This window comes from Prosopis cineraria, unplaced genomic scaffold, assembly GCF_029017545.1.
Source record: "Prosopis cineraria cultivar Desert tree isolate PC_DT_omini unplaced genomic scaffold, ASM2901754v1 PC10, whole genome shotgun sequence".
NCBI lineage: Eukaryota > Viridiplantae > Streptophyta > Magnoliopsida > Fabales > Fabaceae > Prosopis > Prosopis cineraria.
This window is the reverse complement of record NW_026555341.1, coordinates 3821998-3841259: the sequence shown is the minus strand read 5'-3', so window position 1 is coordinate 3841259 and position 19262 is coordinate 3821998. Positions and strand designations below refer to the sequence as shown.

The 19262-nt window shown below is 32.1% G+C and overlaps 1 pseudogene; it reads right to left on the bottom strand.

Annotated features, from left to right (window-relative positions):
- Nucleotides 1-10972: 10972 nt before the first annotated feature.
- LOC129322360 (casein kinase II subunit alpha-4, chloroplastic-like) lies at nt 10973-16369 on the bottom strand (annotated as a pseudogene).
- Between the last annotated feature and the right edge of the window lie 2893 nt (nt 16370-19262).

Sequence of the window (19262 nt, the reverse complement as noted above, 5' to 3'; positions counted from 1 at the left end):
TTGATTTCGATGGATCGATGAAAAATCTAAATGGCAATGTCTACCTCATGGCACAGCTCACTTTTTGAAATAAAAAACAGTGTCAGATGGATCTATACAATGAACAGTGACAAAGTTCCATTCATACGAATGAAATGTTGCGAAAAGGTGAAATATACCGTGTTGAAGAGCAGGACCACACGGCATCGTTGAAATAAACCCCAAAAAAAAAAAAAAACTAGATCAAAAAGTCCAGAGATTAACGAGATCGTCCAAATCAAGAAGAAGAACATGGGTCGTGGACGCGTATCATGTTGACATGTTTCATCCGAACGTTGAAATAAAGAGACAAAGAAAACAGTTAGGGACAAAACGCCTAGGAAATTATCAAAGGTAGAGATATTGTTCCCTGTTATTTAGCTACGCAGGTTGGGCTCCGTACGCGCCTTTTTCACTCTCTCATTATATACTAATCACTATTGGACCCGAAGCACAACCTACAGTGTAGGGTCGATACTCAACATGAAGCCCCGTGGTAATTAAAACATGTCCCTCGTCTCGGCCCTCACATGCAAAAACTAGGTTTAGGACATACATAACCATGTTAGATCTGAAAAATACAACCACCGTGCCCCCACCTAATGTGACAGCGAACCTTAAACTAATGATTTTAATTCATTTGGCAACATGTTTACCATAATCTGGCAGTATGTCTTGCTCCGTGGGAACGAAGAAGCAGCATATATACTTGTTATTTTGGTGTTAATTAAAAATTGATCTCCACAGTTGGAAAGTAGAATTAAGCAAGCTGACCTTGATTACATATAAATAAATTGAGTGAATGGTGTGGCTCGAGGAATGTTTATGCCATTTGTTATATAACTGCCCGGCGTTCATTTCTGATATTGATTCCCTATTTTATATATATATATAGTTTTACCCTCATGACGTCAATTTCCGCGTCAGCCAGGTTAATTATTTAATCTATCAATCGTGTACAAAAACTAAAATAGTCATGACTCGGGCAAATTAATTAATTATACCTCGCAGATGGTGTATAGAGAGGATGTGTAGGCCTCGGAATGAAGGACACTGAGAGGCAAATATGTAAGCATATGTACAGATATTTGATAATTTAATATTATCTTGTTACGTTGGAAAAATTTAGTAGGGCGGAGAAGAAAAGTTGCAGAAAATGAGGGAGTGAAAGGGACTTGTTTTTCGGGCGCGGGTGACACGATGAGGCTATAAACGGGTCTAGGTTGACGTTTGTACATATTGAAGTTATATATTAATTAATTACAACGTTGGAGCAAGGCATGTGAACATACAAAGGTAAACAAACAATATTTCCTTTGCTTCAGCCAAATATAATGGGTGTCTGTTGCAGAATTGTCATCTTGTATAATGCACGTAAGTGAGTTTAATCACCCAAATGTGATTACCATTTGTTATGAGGTTGATGGGATCAAAAATTTACAGGAGACAAGTAAAAAGATAAAAAAAGATCTAAATTGGAAAGAAGGAGACAAAGACAGAGGTGGAAGGGAGCTGTCAATTGTAGGAGTTAATATTAAATCGAAGTGGTTTTATTCTTTGTATGCTTCAGGCTCCGACACTATGGTGCACTCCTCGCTCGCCCTATTGCCCAATATTGTGCTCACTGTCTCCTTTTTCACCCTTTCGCTTCTCTCTCCCAGCCCCATCTCTCTTTCTAGCTATCTCTTTTGTCGTTTTTTAATTTCCTTGCAATTAATAATAATCTGTCACACACACCATTATATAATACAGTGAAGCATAAAATATCATTATATATGAGACTTGCTTTTTTGCTTTTGTAGTTATTATCTTTTTTGTCCTTATCCTTAAGGTGCTTTATGCAATTTTTATTAATATAGTTTACGATCGCTACAGAAGTGAGTTGTGATATATATGGAAGCATGAATCTGGTGATGAAGCGAGGAAAAGTTGGGAGATCTTTGGTTGCAAACAAGGAAATTGTTGGCAAGGACAATTCACAATTGAATTGACTCTGCAGATCAGAGCCGGATGTGTGAGAGAGAAATGCTGATAATAATAATAATAAGGAAACAAACTGAGAGAGCAGACCAGACACAACAACGCAAAAACCTAACCCTACATTTTCGTCTTACTCTGCTAACTTGCTGTGCCACCTTTCTACAAAGTTCCCTGTAACTTGAATCCGTGGTCGGTCCAATTAAACATAACCCCGCCTGTACGTATCTGCATCCATACATAATTTGAATATATATATACACGTAATCGCGAAACTGATGATTTTCCCCGAGCAACAAGGCTTCTTTATCCTTTTCACCTAACAAGGTAAGAATGCATGTGGCGAAAAAATTCTCAACTCAGCCACACGGTTAAAAAAAGGATGGCCACACCTATGATGCTATATGCGTGTCTGTAGTATTAAAAGATCTGGAGGGGATGGATGAGTTTGCTTCACTGAAATGACCATCATGCCCCGAGGTCGATGTATTCTCTCCTGGGCATTTAATTAGTTTCGCCCTTTGTAAGTGGAAAAGGACAAATAGTACTGGAGTGAGAGGAGGGGGTGGCAGGAACATACTCATAATTCTCTGCCACGTCATCATGGGCGATCGTGCATGCATGCATGCATTCATAGGCATCTCCCATGGGGATGATGAGCATATATATATATATATATATAGAATAGTTGGCTTGGGAGTAAAAGCATGAATAATTAAAACGAAAGAGAATCCATTCTCCAAACCCACTTAGAGTGAAATGCAACATATGACCCACAATGCTTCTCTTTTTAGTATTATTTTTTAGACAAAAGATGGGTTTGATCTAACATCATTTGTGAGTCGATCATATTGTTAATCATGGCGTAAAACACAAAACCCAATAATAATATTGATCAGCTCTCACAAACGTCACGATCACACTAAGTAAAACTTTGTCCTCATGCTTTTCAAGTGTTATTACATGTATGCGTATTATGTGCATTTATTAAATTTCCGATATCTCTTTTAATGAATGCATTGTGGTGGTGAGGCTTTCTTTTCCTTTTGATGCGACAATGATTGCACCATTACAATATTAGGTATCTTTTCTCATCTGCAAGTTTCTCTTCGCTTAGTGGCTCTACTCGAAATGTCCCCATTTTCATAAAGAAGTGCACAAAAAGTTAGAAACGTGAGTGCTGCTTCGCCATCGTGCCCGTGGCTTTGATTTCTATTTCTTTTTTGGATCAATTTCATCGCAACAACGCCTTCTTTGTTTTATTCCGACTCAACCTTTACACAATTTTCTTTTTTGCTTTCGAAAAAAAAAAAAGACTAGTTTTAAGTAAAACTTTATATTTTGAAACCTTTTGCATCCAAATTGTGATTTTAGGCTCAACTCAATTTAATTAGTTTTAAAGTAATTAAAAAAATATTTATAAAATCTTAGTCATTAAGTCAAAATCATCCGCACTCCACCCCTAATGAGTAGTCATGAAAGAGAAAATGCTTCCTAAATTTAAGGAAATTAATGATCATGGAATTTGAGCATCAAATCAGGGTCATCTACAAATAGATGAGCCCTTTCTTAACAATGATTATCAGTATTAACAAATTACTAATTTCAGACTTTGCGTTTGCTACTTTATTTTATTCTTTTTTATCATGTAGTTTTAATCTTTATTTTTTTCTTGTACGGCCGACATAACCTGCCATATTTTTCTTTAATTAATGTACTTCTATTTTCTTGCATACACATTAATTTTTTTTCATTTCTCATTCTCACATTCAAGCGAAATGTGGTAAGAAAGTTTGGATTTTCTACGTTTGAATAGAAGTCAGGTTTTTTCATCTTTTTAAAACCTCACGTCTCTTACATGCCTCACGACACCACATCTGATTGATTTTTTTTGCGAATAGAAACTAATATACGATATCCCATATTGTATGTATGATCATAGGCTTAATTAGATTATTTGTCTTGCTGAAAATTAAATTGAGTTATTTTGCTACATGCTTCATCGGAAATTTTGTTCAATTCGAGCTTGTTTGATGTAGAATTAAAAATTAAGAGACAGTTAATTGAATAAGATAATAGATTCTAACAAACATTGATGATTTGACCCGGATGGTCCCCAAGGTTTTGTTCCATACTATCGGATTATATGCCAAATGTCCCATAAGCAAAAGGATCTCGGGATTTAATGTCTTTACTTTGTCTCCAATTATTAGCTGGCACGTCAATTCCACACCTTCACTCGTGGAGAGTGAGGCTCACGCTCCCTTCATTAAGCCTAATCAAGGCGATCCAGAGTTACCAGTGCCCGCTAATGAGGTGATTAGATTCGACGGATCACGGTTAAGGAAGACTAAATTATGTGGTGCGTGGGATGATGAGGTTTTGGAGAAGCACAAATACCCCTAGAAAACGAAGGGACACATCCCTTGAGCCAGTGGATTTGTGGGAGGACAATGGTTATCTTCTTAAGATTAATAAAAGAAACAAACAATAATGGGAAAATGTGTCAGAAGCAAATTCAAGAATCAAGATCAAGGCTCAGTTGTGAGGGATTGTGTTGGTCCCAAAAAAACAAAAAAGTGTGAGGAATTGGAGGTGAAGGCATGAGGAACCATCAAAGTTAGAAAACATGGGGCTCCTGGCCCTTGGACAAGTTGGGATCTTTGTCCCTTTTCTATGTCAAGCTCTCTCTGTTTCCGGCTCTGACCATTTTGACCTTAGTTCCAACCAAATATACTATATTATAGAATTATTACAATTGTTAGGAAAATTACATGTCTCCACCAAAGTTTTAGACTAAAGAATGTTTATTCAGTGAGTTGGGTTTGGGAGTTTATTGGAATTAAGATATACTTTGAACGTTTATAAAAATATTTATATATTATTTACCAAAATATTTATATCAACAGTAAGATTTTATCATATGACCTTATGAATTATGTCAAAATTTTGTCAGCTGCTGGACTAATATTTATTGATTAGGTTATAAATAATATTATTTTCTCTATAATTTCTCTTTGAATATTCTGTTTGACTATGAAGCTTTCAAAACTAGTCTATTAAAAAATTAAGGTAATCTAAATTGAGAGAATACCTTCCCTTATTTGATCAAACGGTAGAGACAAACATACAATAATACAGTTAGTCGCATAGTCAATTGCTTGTAACTATAGTCAAGCAATTTCTTGAACCAGGTTACAATAATATAATTTTTTATTATTTTCCCCTCAAAACATTGATGACTCATATATGTCAATTTCGTTCATTATTTCTCAACGCTCTTTATTTACAAATCTCAAAAGCATCCTCCTAACTTCTTTTTGTGAAGAGATTCCTTCCTGATAATGCGACCAGACCCTTTCCGCTTGGACTTTTGCCCCCGAGAAATTGGGCAGACCAGATAGATTATACTATTCCATTTGATATAACTAATCAAAAAATACATTGTCTTGTCATGAATATTGATGTAGATAAAGTCGTATTATTAACAGGTCATAACTGATACCCATCATCCGTTACGATTTATAAGATGTATTTTAAAAAATTACAAATTCTAATAAAGACAATTATTGCGCCTTGTAGTCTTATTATCATTTAATGTAGGAAAACAGACTGCCTGAACCCAAAATTTGAACCTAATTTTTTTAAAAATAATTAATTTTTGAAGCTTAACTTTTATTTGAATGACTCAAGATCAAGCTGGCAAACCTAATTTATTTTTTTAAAAAACTTTAAAAAATAAAAAAGTGTTAAAATAGATAAATATAAATTAAGATATAGAATATTAATTAAGTTTTAAAATGAAGATAGACATTATCAATTTAAATCAATTTTATCAAATTTGACAAACGCAAAAACTTGTATAAGGTATAGTATTAATTAAAATAAAAAAAGTAAACCTTACAAAGTAATCATATTTAATAGATTAATAAAAAATCTATCATATCGTATTAAAATAAATGTTAAAAGAACCAACATTTTAACAACACAATACTTAAAAAAATATCAATCTTTTGGAGAATAGGCTTTGAAGGGCCGTCTGAGTTCAAACATTTTTTTATGGCCTATCAGGGCCAAGTTTATAAGCCCAGTTTTTTGAAAAAATTATCAATCTTTCAAGCCAAGCTCTTATTTAAATAGAACCTTCAAGCCCAATTTTCTATACCTGACTTTTATTTTCAACTCTACCCCTTAGTAATACTTTCTATCTTTTCATTAAATTTTGAAATGTACTCCACCATCTATAAATATAAATAAATTTTAACAAATTCATGTAGCTCAAAAAATTGGTTAATTTTAACAACTATATTTGAAATTAACAAATTTATATTAAAATATTATTGTAATTAATCCTTATTTTTCTCCTACTTTAATGATATTATCATTTAGTGAAGAATAATTACAAAAACATGTCATTCTTTTTGAAAATTTTTGTTTTGCTTAAAATTTTTTTTGGTTATATTTAAAATCAGAGGGAGTATTTTGAAATTAATAAAATTCATCAATCATTCATGTATCATTGTTTTCTTTTTTGTTTAAACATCTTCTATTGCGAAATACAATACTACTCTAAAAACATTAACATCTTATAAATAAAACGTGTCTAATTAAAGTGGAAATTACATGATTGACGAAGATGCAGTGAGAAAGGAAAGTTGACCATCATATATAGTCACATGCAAAATAGTGCATGAAACATTCAGTATCTTGTATCTTGTATCTTTTTTTTTTTTTAATGATTCTATTTTATATTCAGACTCACGCTTGAGTGAGCGCCAACTTCCAAGTCATACACAATTATGGAAAAAGAATTACTTTGCCATTTCAGAATAATTGTCAGTTTAACATTTTAATTGCAATTAAAATAGTTATCGATCGCCAAATTAGAATGAAGCATTCGTTACTTTTTCATAGTTTTATTTTTACTAACTTTTGATTTCATAAGAAGTGAAAATATATTAGAAATAATTATAAAATTAATACAAAGATATTTTTGTCAAATAAATTATATATGAAGTTAAGTATTTTATTATTTTAACAAAATTACACATTTGTTTTTCGAACTAGATATAAAATTTTGGTTTAATTCTTTAATTTTATAAAATATTTTTTTAATCTTTAAATCTTAACATTGTTAGTTTATTTTAAAAAATTAAATTTAATATATCAATATTTGCTGATATTTTGTCAGCATTTAAAATCTTGATATCAGCATATTTTATTAATGAAACTAATTGTATTAAACTTAGAGAATTAAAAAAATATTTTATAAAATTAAAAGACTAAAATAAAACTGTAAAGTAAAAGAATTACATGTACATTTGTCAAATATTCTTTAACCTATGTGCATTACTTTAAATATCAAACATTTTGGAATAAAGGAAGCAAATAAATAAAAAACGAATTTAAATCCTCCAAATTTAAATTTAAAATCTATGAACCTCAGTGAAATTTTTCTGTTAAATATTTTTTTCCTTATTTTATTATTTCTTACAAAATATAAATTTTTTTATTTTTTTCTTAAAAAGGACAAACTTCACAAAATTTACAAATATCAACTTCAGAAAATTTAAGTCCTTGAAAAACCATCTAAGATTTTTCTCTTTTTTTGGATGGTATTTTGGTGGCACCGTCAGTATTCTCATTTTAGCTGCACAGTAGGTTTAATTTTATGTAATAAATTGTGTGAGAGAGATGGTCATTTTTAAAGAAAAAATAAAATTAAATTGATCGCATCATATATAAATTTATATTTGGAAAAAAAATATTAAAAAATTGTTTAAATATAAAATATTTGCGCACATGTGAAGGAAAAAATGTTAGAAGATTAACAAATACAACATGAATGAGGAAAAACTGACACTACATTTTAAAAGCAAATTTGAACTAAAATTTAATCAATTTTAAATATTTACCCACATATAAAGAAAACAGGCTGCCTGAACCCAAACTTTGAACCTAAATTTTAAAAAAATAATTAATTTTTAAAGCTCAATTTTTATTTTAATGACACAGGATCATGCTCACAAATCTGGCTTATTTTTTAAAAAAATTTAAAACATAAAAATTATTAAAATAGATAAATATAAATTAAGATATAGAATATTAATTAAGTTTTAAAACAAAGATAGAAATTGTGAACTCAAATCAATTTTATCAAATTTGACAAATGCAAAAACTTGTGTATTATAAGGTACAATATTAATTAAAATAAAAAAATAAACCTTATAAATTAATCGTGTTTAATAGATTAATAAAAAATCTATCATAACATGTTAAAATAAATGACAAAAGAACCAACGTTTTAACAACACAATACCTAAAAAAGTATCAATCTTTAGAGAATACGCTTTGAAGGGCCATCCAAGTTGGAGTCTTTTTTTTTTTCAGGACCTATCAAGGTAAAGTCTAAAAATCCAATTTTTTAAAAAATTATTAACTTTTTAAGTCAAACTCTTATTTAAAGAGAGTCTTCAAGCCCATTTCTCCAAACTCGACTTTTATTTTTGACTCTACCTTTTAATGATACTTTCTGTCTTTTCATTAAATCATGAAATGTACTCCCCCATCTATAAATATAAATAAATTTTACAAATTCATGTAGTTTAAAAAATTGATCAATTTTAATAACTATATTTGAAATTAACAAATTTATATTAAAATATTATTGTAATTAATCCTTAATTTTCTCCTACTTTAATGATATTATAATTTAGTGAAGAATAATTACAAAAACATGTCATGCTTTTTGAAAATTTTTGTTTTGCTTAAAAAATAAGAAACCATAAATTTTTTTTGGTTATATTTAAAATCAGAGGCAGTGTTTTGAAATTAATAAAATTCATTAATCATTCATGTATCATTGTTTTCTTTTTTGTTAAAATATCTTATATTGCGAAATATAATACCACTGTAAAAATATTAACATCTTATAAATAAAACGTGTCTAATTAAAGTGGAAATTACACGATTGACGAAGATGCAGTGAGAAAGGAAAGTTGACCATCATCTATAGTCACTTACAAAATAGCGCATGAAACATTCAGTATCTTGTATTTTTTTTTTTTTAATGATTCTAATTTATATTCAGACTCACACTTGAGTGAGCGCCAACTTCCAAGTCATACATAATTATGGAAAAAGAATTACCTTTCCATTTCAGAATAATTGTCAGTTTAACATTTTAATTTCAATTAAAATAGTTATCGATCGCTTTAAATTAGAATGAAGCATTCATTACTTTTTCATAGTTTTATTTTTACTAACTTTTAATTTCATAAGACATTTTTTGAGAAATTGGATGTTCAAAAATGTAAAATATTTTAAATTTTTTAAATATAATTATTGTCCTTTTTTAAAGAGTGTCCCTATTAATAATAACTTTATATTTATTATAAGATATTTAATAAGAGTAAATATAAAAAGATATGGTTAGCTGAAAAGTAGGTAACTACTTTATTAAGGGTAAAATTTGGTTAAAAATGCCTTATATTTTTGAACGGAGTATAAAATTAATACAAAGATATTTTTGTCAAATAAATTATATATGAAGTTAAGTATTTTATTATTTTAACAAAACTACACATTTGTTTTTCGAACAATATATACAATATTGGTTTAATTCTTTAATTTTATAAAATATTTTTTTAATCTTTAAATTTTAACATTGTTAGGATAAATCAATGTTATTTTAAAAAATTAAATTTAATATATTAATATTTTCTGATATTTTGTCAACATTTGAAATCTTGATATCAGCATGTTTTATTAATGGTATTAAACTTCAAGAATTAAAAAAAATACTTTATAAAATTAAAATATCAAAATAAAACTGTGAAGTAAAAGAATTACATGTACATTTTTGTCAAATATTCTTTAACCTATGTGCATTACTTTAAATATCAAACATTTTGGAATAAAGGAAGTAAATAAATAAAAAATGAATTTAAATCCAAAATTTAAATTTAAAATCTATGAACCTCTGAAATTTCTGTTAAATATTTTTTTCTTACTTTATTATTTCTTACAAAATACAAATTTTTTTCTTAAAAAGGACAAACTTCACAAATTTACAAATATCAACTTCAGAAAATTTAAGTCCTTGAAAAAGTATCTAAGATTTTTCTTTGGTTTTTTTTTTTTTGGATGGTATTTTGGTGGCACCGTCAGTATTCTCATTTAAGCTGCACAGTAGGTTTAATTTTATGCAATAGATTGTGCGTGAGAGAGATGATCATTTTTAAAGAAAAATTAAAATTAAATTGATCACATCATATATAAATTTATATTTGGAAAAAAAATTAAAAAATTGTTTAAATATAAAATATTTGCGCACATGTGAAGGAAAAAATGTTATGAAGATTAACAAATACAACAGGAATGAGAAAAAATTAACACTACATTTTAAAAGCAAATTTGAACTAAAATTTAATCAATTTTAAATATTTACCCACATATAAAGAAAATAGTCATGGAGATTAACGGAAAATTCAGCAAAGATTAACAACAGAAACATGTTGCGTTCTTTTTCCATGTAATTATCAAGCACTTTTTAAGGATAAAATTAAACTAAATTTAAACAGAAAAGTTATGAAGGTTGACAAAAACAAAACCACCAAAGATTGAAGGTGGCGCTCAAACATCAGACACGAAGTCCCCAGGCAGAGTGGGAGGAACATGACAAGTTTAAGAGTGTATCAAAGTCTCTTTTAAGGCGGAAAAAGAGAAGGAAGGAAGGAAGGAAATTGGACAAGAGTTTAAAAAAAAAAAAAAACAGCACAGAAAAACCCAGGATACACGTGAATACTACAAGACAGCACAGCAGAATCATGTGGTCATTCTCTGAAGGCCATGTATATCCTTCGGTCCACTTGTTTCGGGCCGTGGCTCAGACTAGTTTGAGTTCATCATAACACATAATCAAACTGATCTCAGATCTGGCCCTGTTAATGAAACATAATAAACAATACGGGAAATATTTTCTTCGCAAGTATTTTCATTTGTCAATGATAGTTTACAATTTTCCCTTGAAAAAAATCTTATAACCTGTTTCCAATCTTTGATGCAGATAGGTAACGAAGGAAGAATATTTCTCAAAATAAGGATACAAAGTGTGACCGCAAAATAACGTGCAAGAAGATCCAATGGATGATTCTGAGGGCAATTCACGAGACCGTGGATCATAAGTCATCATCTTACCTTGAAGGGTAGGCATTCACGAATAATACCAATATGCATGCCTGAAACAGAAACTAAACTGTTTGAGCTCCCTAACTTGTTCTCAAAATGTACGTATCATCTAGTTGCAAATAGGCAGTGAAAGACTGGTTTTCACTCTCGAGACTGCAAAAGAATATGGAACTGTAAAATTTGACCTGACTGTAGTTTAAATCATACACAAGGATGGCTTATGGTCTTCAGTGACATGTGATCAAGAATTCCCATTTTAGAAGCACACAAACAAATGAAATCTTCAAGACCTCACTTCGACGCCTGAATGAAATGCTGGTTCCACCAGGATGAAAAGTTCAGTCATCTAGGCTAAGAGAGGCTTCCAACCAAGAGCAGGCACCATATCCCAACAAGCACCTGCAACTCAGTGTTTATGATTTCGGCTGCTCTCTGCATTTCTGACTGGATTGAAGTAAGGGTGAGCCTGCATAGCATTGAAATTCTACAGATGAGTTCATATCGCCAAATAAGCAAAACAGGAAAGAAAACCAGCATTCCCAAAAAGTCCCAGCCTAATTACAATCTCCGAGAGGACCAAGCATAAAAACTGGTGGACGACCAATTCCTTCACCCCAACAGAACCGAAATAGTGGCAGAATCAACTAAAAAACCAACCAAAATGGGAGATAACGTCAAAGGGATTTTCCAGAGCCAAACCCAATTTAACAGTGCTGCTCAAAGTTTTCAAAAAAAGTCAATGAACCTATTCCAGTAATCATAAGATGCTCAAGGATCAATTTTACCATGGCTTCTTTTGCAGTAGGACGTTCTTGGTGATCATACTGCAGTAACTTGTCAACAAAGTCAATAGCCTTTGACAAAGAACATGTGCAAATTAAGAATGAGAATCAATAACTATAAAGATAAGCATAAATAAGCACGCATGCATGGGAAACTTATAATGCATGCTGCCTCGGGAACAGCCAAGTTTTGATTGCCAACATTAATGAACTTTGCCCGAGGTTTCCGGCTATGCCTGTCATAGTATCAGAATGTTTCCTTAATTAAACTAAATATAGTGCTCAAAACAAAAGCCACCTCCAGCCATAATCAAGAAACACATATATAAACCTCCCAACAGGTGCAGCAAGATGTGGGTCTAACTCTATGCGATACTTGCTCAGATATGCACTTAATTCATCTGTCCCAAGTGCCCACAGCAAGAAAGAGCAAAATAGAAAAAGGTTATTAAATTTCCATCTCTATATTGCAGCTACCCTTATTATTGGTAGGGAATTATAAAATAACTTCCACTTCTAACTCTACTCCAGATTTGATTTTGCAGGCACGAATACTAATTATTGAAAAAAAAAAAAAGACAGAATATTTGGCACGATCAGTACTAGAAAAACTAGGTACATGATGCTTGGAGGCATCGGAACAGGCTACCACAAATCACACAGCATGAAGAAAATATAAATAAACAAAGTAGGAAACAAAAACCTCAGAATTTCCAGCTTTACTAGCTTATACAAAATGCATGCGTAAGCTTTGTAACTTGTAACGTCAAATATTTCTCCCAAAAGGATGTCTTCGTTGTCTTGTCCTTCTCTGTTTTACAGTTTTTACTCTCTCATCTAGTCATATTTCTTCTCTCAATGAACAAATAGAAACCCTAAAAGAAAAAAGAAGAAGGGTGGCAAGACACGTGGAATTTCTGTAGAAAGTAAACTCCAGAATGAAACAGTAGATAGTGACTAAAGAACGCCCCCAATGCCCAGAGCAAAACCACAGTAAGATATCAACCTGACACGCATTTGATCAAATAATCGGGCATAAACTGTAACAACCCTACTATGTTTACCTTTGCTATTTTGACTAGTTGGTCATAATTATCATGCCCATAAAAGAATGGCTCCTTACGAAATATCTGCAAAAACAGAAACCCCAAAAGTAAGACTACAATCTATGAATTGCCAGATAAAATCCCAGCCGACACCCTAACACAGATCAAGTGCATTTTAAGAAAATTGCTCACCATTCCAGCCAACATACAACCAAGGCTCCACAAATCTAAAGAGTAAACATAATCTTGAAGATCAACAAGAAGCCCAGGGCCTTTAAAATATCTAAAAATAATATATTTAAAATTAAGGTATGTCATGAAATTGACAGATTTAAATTCAAGTAAGCCCAGCGTATGCACCAGAGAAAGCACCAAAGCATATCAGATAGGAGAGGGGGGTGAGTCAACTAGGTAACTATAATATAATTTATTTTATTGAGGAAATCAAGAAGCTGGCCAGTTATTTAAGTAGGTTAAATGATCCCCATAGAGGGTTAAGCTGTCAGCTGCCAATTGAATCCAGAATAATGATATTGAAGACTGATGCTCTATTTACAATGGTTTGAAGCTCGACAACAATACAAAGTGATATGTCAAGCTCCTGGACTTTGAACATGCAGTATTGCAATTATTCTGTCTAAAATATAGCCCTTTTGGCAAAACTTTCTAGGCAAACGCTTATGTTTAGTTAGTATATCAGAAAACCTATTGACAAAGCAGCATGCTGCCAAGCTCCTGGACTTTGAACATCCGAGGATGACAAAGTGATGCACACATCCCCGTCAAACACTGGCATAATCAAGAGCAATACTGAAAGAAACAATCAATACTAAGAGTGCAATGAATCCCGAGAAGTAAAATAGTGAGTTGAAATGTAATAACTAGAGACATAAGCTGGAAAGGTGAGACAGGTCATGGAAAAATAGATTGGCTGAATAAACTTTTTCGTGCAAGTTATCCTTGCAAGGAGACCTTGTTAAACTTGTAATTCATAAATGATTTGAATGTAACGGATCGTGAACAGTCAGTGTAAATCTATGACAAGGCAATACATTTACATAACCAGAGCACCTAAAGAGCACGATTGATAACAAGACGCCATTACAATGCAGACACATACTGAGACTTTGGATCCTAAGACAGACAATACCAACCCAGTTATAATGATCAACTACAACTAAAGAGGCAAGACCTCTTCACGGCAACTGCACAGCAGACGGCACAATGATTTTCTAGTATACTTCTGTGACAAGAAAACTTTCAAAAAGTTATAAAGATTAACCTCATTATGAAGCATACAGCAAATCCTGTGCCCAGCAGGATGTAAAATACTTATAAAGTTACATGACTCAAGGATAAGTGATAGTAAAGCCATGTTTGCATTATCCTTTGATGAAATGTGAAGATTAAACTTACCTTTAGAGGTTCATAGATGTAAAATCGTATATCATAGTCTGACGGTGTAGGATAGAGAACTTTAAAATCAGTGTTATTAACATATTCAAAAATTAGGCTTGGAGTCTTTGATTGCTGGTCTAACAATATCAAGCAACTTCACAATATTCGGTCCTCCACAAAGATTCTGCAATATTTTGATCTCCATCTTGATCTGCGTTATGAACGAGGAACATATATGAGTTTTCTACAACACTTATAAAAGAAGGTCGGGGAATGTACAGACCTTACAGGCATTATCAAACTATTGAATTATAAATTATAGAAAAGGAGACTCTAAGACACAAGGGCATCTTTAAAAAAATTAATGGAATTAACTAAAACTTCTTTCAGCAGTATGACCACCTGCCTAACCATTCACATCCAAGAACACAAAGAAACTACTCTTTTTGAAAATAAAGCATGAAAACTAAAGCCCGGGCGTGGCATCCACTATCATGACAATCTGTTAAACACATTAAACTGCAACAGTAGTATATAAAAGGCAAAGCATAAACATCCCTAATGCCTGAGAAAGACCCAAAAAAGAAAGAACGGTTTATGTTATCCCAAAGCACAGACCATTCTAAGAAGCCCTCATAAAGAATTGAACTGCAATAAGTGATTCAAACTTCATAGTTTGGGGTCCACAGTTCAGACAATAACATCCCACCCTTGGTACTTTGGAGTTCGGACTAAAAATCCCCTTGATGAAACAGGAGCAAAAGTTGCTATGTTGTCTGATTCATAGCATGATGGCAATTTCTTCCAAAGGAACACATCTTAAAATGTCAGAGTGCATACCACAAACAGGACAATCAACCTTCTTCCCCAGTCCCATTAAAATAATAATAATAATAAAGGAAAAAATGAGAGAGAAAAGAAAATAAGATGCACTATGGTGGGTCGAAAGATTCCAAGTGCAGTTATCGTGTATACACATTCGTTCGCTCATTAATATATTCCAAGATATTTGTAATTCAATTGGATGTAACCAAAAATTTACTATCATCGACATTACGGTTGGTTAGCAACCTGCATGGCTTGGCTGCAATGAGTGAGCTGATGATTGACCATTGAGGGAAACATCCATCAACTGCCAACTGAACTGCAGCAACCATACGTCAGAATGAAATGTCATAATAACAGACAGAAATGTCAACGCCATCATTCACCTTCTTTTTCTTCACAGGTTTAAGAATCTCGATGACGCATTTTTCGTTGTCCGTGCAGTGAACACCCTCGAACACCTCACCGTATTTCCCCCTTCCCACCTTCCTTACTATCTCATAGTCATCTTGCTCCCTGAGTGTACAATAAGAACCATCATCAAACAAATAAGAAGGAAGTGAGCAAGAGATACTGAAGATAATTTCATATTCCAGACTGTATTGAATTAGCTCAGATGTTTGTTATGACATCCTAAACCGCAAGTGACAATACAAGGATGCGAAAAATATAACAGGAACGCATGTTCTTTCCATTTCACCGCATTCACCCCATCTAGTATCTGATGCTCCAAGTGCAAATATCGGCGTCGACGAAAAGTAGTGCAGAAAATTAACCCCATTTGACGGTTAGGGACTCGTAGTCCACATTGACGTCAGCATAAACCCTCGCCTTAGAGGAGGGGCCCGGACGGCGAGTTGATTTTCCAATCTTCTGCGCCAGGGTGTCAGGCTGTGACGGTGTTCGCAGGCGGCTTTCGTGTGACTGCGATGGTGGATGATATTTGTGAAGGCGGGAAAGCAGAGTTGCGGCGGACGCAGCAAATTGACGGGAGGCAGCATTGTGGGGACATGAATGACAGGGTGGCAACAGATTAGAATTCCAGAAAAAGCGTGAGACTGAAAACGAAGGATTAGTGCGAAAAATACAGATTAATCTGTGGCGCGAGGAGGTGAATTGTAATTAGAGGTGTTAATTAGGGCAATTCAGCCTTAAAAAAGTCAGCCATGGAAAGGTGAGAGTCTAAATAAGTTTGTTCTATAAAATCCGATTACATTTTATGAATTTATTTTAGTCAGCTTAGTCTTGACTCTCAAAGCTTCAACTCTATATTTTTTTTAATTTAAAAAAAATTGTTACACATATATTAAATTTATAAAAATAAAATTAATTTAATACACATAATAATAAATTTAAGTCTAATAAAAAGCAATAATATTACCAAATCAATACCAATGATAATTAAACTTTGCTAGTATTATCAACCAAATCTTAATAATTTTTATTATCATCAACATCAATATAATTCTATCCTTCTTTTTGTGGAACATCAGTAGTGGCAAAGATATTAAAATTTTTATATATTCCTTCTTCATCCATGTGAAATGAGGTTATAATTTTAAAATTAATATAGTATTTATTTTTTTAATATTAAAATTTAAAAAAATTATAAAAGGGTAGGCCCAACCCTAAAGGGCTAACCCTTCTATTTTAGAGCTTAAAACTATCTTTTTAAGCCCAAATTATCATTTTGCACCCTCAAAAAGTAGCTTGGCTTTAAAATTTTTCAAGTTTAAAAAATCTGGCTCGACAAACTTGACTCTAATTAATAGCTCTAATCATAATGGCCTTATGGCCATCAAATCGCAAATAGAATCCTAATTTCATGCTAGATGTAACATTCCGAAATTTTAAGACTCAAATTTATTAAAAAAATAAAATAATAAAATAAAAATTTATAATTAAATTAAAATTAAAGATAATTTAATAGAAGTCCAGAGTTTAAATTTTTCTCAACAAAAGTTTTGTTTTATTTGATTTTTAACTATGAAAAAATTACCAAAGTTAACCCGACTTTTGTGTTATAATAAAAAATGTTGGGTCCTTTATTACAATTTTTTTCAAAGTCTAATATCAGCAATTTAAAAGGGAAAACAGACACAGAAATGCAGAAAAGGAAATAAGAAAAAGAAGGAAACAAACACATGAGAGAGAGAGAGGAAAAAGAAAGGAGAAAGAGAGGGAGTTAAGCTCGGATCTAGGAGGCTTTGCGGCCGTTCCAAGCTCAGTTACGCGATAGGTAAACTCCCTACTTCAATCCTCTTTTCTCCCTCTTTGTTTTTCTCAATTTTAGAAAACAAAATTTCTGAAATTTGATCCAAAATACTTTATTTTTGTAAGCTTTAGTTTTCTTGGATTCTAGGGAGGATGTTTTGAGTTTCTATATGGTATTATAATGTTTTGAGTGGATAATTGGATGAAAAGAAGTGTTTTGGGCACAAATCAAACCCCAAGAGGTTGGGTTTTGCTCCTCAATGGTTTAAGTTTATTGATTTAGTTATAATTTTTCCATTTGAGCCCAATAAGATTGAAATTAAGGTTTGGTTTTCATTATAAGGGCTAATGGTGAAAGTTGGTGACACTAAGTGAAGGTTTTTAACTGATTAAAAATTATATAAATTAAAAATTAGTCTAGTGATGACTAATAAATGGTTTTGGTGGTTAAGTGATACTATATGAATGATTGGTTTAATATATGGACCATTATGATGGATTATGACTCATTAACCCAAGATGTGTGGTATGAGTTATAATTTTCATTAATACTATTTGTTATGATAAGTGATGTGGATCACTTATATGTTGTAGAGTTGTTGGTGGAATTTGTTTGGAAGTTAAGAAACAAGTCGAGCCTTATTTTGTACAAGAGAAACCTTTTTGGTACCAAAAGATTGAGGTAATAGGGAAATTTATATTTCTTATTATTTTGTTTTAGCTATTTTTGAATAAATATTACTAACTATCATGCATTACATGTTTTAAAAGATTAAATGTGCTTTATAAGGGGTTACGGTATACTACTTTGATTATAGTACAAATATGTTTTTTAATTGTTCAACAACAATGTTTTTATGGAAACGAGATTTGTTTACATATATTTTAATCATAAGGAATAGAAGTTGCATTTAAGAAAGTATAACTAAGTAAGGTACCTTAGATAGGCTAAAGAACCATTTAAGGGAGATTTATAAATATTATGCTACCTTAGAGTGTTAAAATGGTCAATACTCGGGAAAGGTAGACACAAATAAAAGGCATGATCTTGGTGGGAGTTCACTAATAAGAAGGTGTGGACTTTTAATATTTTATGGCACACTGCCAATACTCAGTGTTGCCTTACGTATTGTGGGCTCAATGCACTAAAGTGGTTAATATATTGAGTGTTTGACACATCTCAGTGGGAGAGAGAATCCAACATATGAAGTGTGAGGTTGAGTGACTAGGCCAAGGTAGTCCTCACATGGAGAGTAAGTTGGGCTGGCTCTGGGAGGGAGTTACCTTCGACAGCTCAAGATTCACGTCAAACGGACATAGGCGATTTGGTGGATTAAATCATGCCTTAGATTATGTTTTGTGCCTGTGGAGGGGTCTAAGGTTTACCTGTGAGTTAAAGAGTGTCAGGGGGCATTCTGTTGGTCATGAAAGGCTATACCAATTTACGTCGTGCATTTATGTATTTTAAATGGCTAAGTTATATACTATGTTGAATTTATTATTCGTTTATTCAATTATGGCTTACTTTGTAATAATCAATGTAGATTTCTTTGTTATTAAGACTGTGGTTATCTCACCCCTTTCTTTTCAATATTCTATGTCCAGGCGAAGGAACCAGTGGAGGACGGGGAAAAGAGCAGAGCTAGGGGTTGTTGTGAATTGTAAAGAACTGCAACCCCTTTCTTTTGAGCAAATATATTGTAATATATTTAGAATTAGGGTGTCAATAGGATATGATTATGTATATATGCGTGAGTACGTGTGGATTATATAGCTTGTGTATGAATTTTTGTTTGCTTGTAGACTTGTGGCT